We start from the raw sequence: 1,471 nt of genomic DNA on the forward strand, positions 1-1,471 counted from the left end.
ATTTTATGTGTATGCATAATGTTGAGTACAGAATGGCTTATATTCCATAACCTGTAAGACAGCACAATGCAGTAAGCCTGCATCAAGTCAAGAAACTCAGTTTTAGCTCTGTTACTAACGTTTCATGTGACACTGGGTGGCAATTTAAATTTGTAAAATGAGTGGATTGCACTGAGGGTCTTTTCATCTCTTAACATTACAGACAAGGATCTAGGAGTTTTTGTCTGTTCCTTCTTGATTCTGCTTTCAAACACGCAAAACCAATTGGGATCTTTCTATTTACATGGAAGTTGTCTGTTTTAATTAACCTTCATTTTATACATGGTGGTCAACATCCAGTCGATAAAAGTTGTGTTAGCAAACAGATTAACTTTTAAGAGTGTCTGAAGCTTTTAGAGGTAAACCTGAGCCCAGAAGAAAGGAACCCTGACCTCATGACCCTAGTCTTCTCCCACTGCAATAATATGATTAATAAACTTTTATGTATTTTTAAGAATCAGTTGCTGGAAAGTTATCAAGAAGTCATCATTTAAAACAGGCTATATAATATAAACAGTAATAGATATCCAGGTACCTATACATCCTATTAGATAAGAAATTCTCTTCTACTATTGAAAGTTTCTTTCAAATCCTAACAAGAGGACGCCCAAATGCTGGATTTTTGGTATAACAGCGTTAGTCACCATTTTCAACTGAGAACATCCAAACAAGCAAGTACAAAAAATAAACAAATAGCAAGAGATTCAAGAAATGTAGACTTGATGGCAAAGAATAATCAGTAAATGATAAGAAAAATATCCTGACCTGCTGTGACTCCCACTCCAATCTGTCTGCTCCTGTTGTCCTTGATATTATCTATTTCTTGCAATGCTAAAAAAAAAAAAAAAAAAAAGTGGGCAGGAAATGTATTAAGTAAGAAATCAAAGTAATTCTAAAACACCTGTGTAAAAAACAGTAAGCATCCTAAAGAGATATAAACAAGATTTCTACTGCAAAATTTTGTATTAAGTAATTCCATGGCAATATTTTCTAGACCAGATTCATAGCCATACAGCAATGTCAAATCATAGGACTGTGTCAATTAATGACTAATGAATGAACAATTAAAAAAAAAACTTTTATAAATAGCAGTTCAAGAGAGAGTAGTGGCAGAAATGTAAAAATGTGAACCACTTATTTTGGAGACATATAAATTCAATAACTTTAAAATTATTTTATATTATAAATTAAGCTGTATGTGTGCATCCCCTATGGTGATTCTGAGCCTAGTTTTATTTATTAAAATTGACATTGTTAACCAATTTTATCATATATTAAGAATACTTAGTATTCTTAAAATGATAATACTTGTTAAATTAATCTACAGATTAAATACAATGCCTACCAAATTCTCAACTTGCTTTTCTATAGAAATTGACCAGCTGATCCTAAAATTCATATGGAAATGCAAGGGACACAGAATAGCCAAAAC

The 1,471-nt window shown here is 31.9% G+C and overlaps 1 protein-coding gene across 1 annotated transcript in view; it reads right to left on the reverse strand.

Moving 5' to 3' along the window:
* SOX5 (SRY-box transcription factor 5) overlaps window positions 1-1,471 on the reverse strand; it is a 955,120-nt gene that overhangs the window by 772,845 nt on the left and 180,804 nt on the right. Inside the window, exon 3 of the mRNA XM_023738014.1 lies at window positions 805-870. The gene's annotated coding sequence lies outside the window, so the exon portion shown is untranslated. The remainder of the gene's footprint in view (window positions 1-804; window positions 871-1,471) is intronic.

This window comes from Trichechus manatus, unplaced genomic scaffold (assembly GCF_000243295.1).
Source record: "Trichechus manatus latirostris isolate Lorelei unplaced genomic scaffold, TriManLat1.0 scaffold00112, whole genome shotgun sequence".
Taxonomy (NCBI): Eukaryota; Metazoa; Chordata; class Mammalia; order Sirenia; family Trichechidae; genus Trichechus; species Trichechus manatus.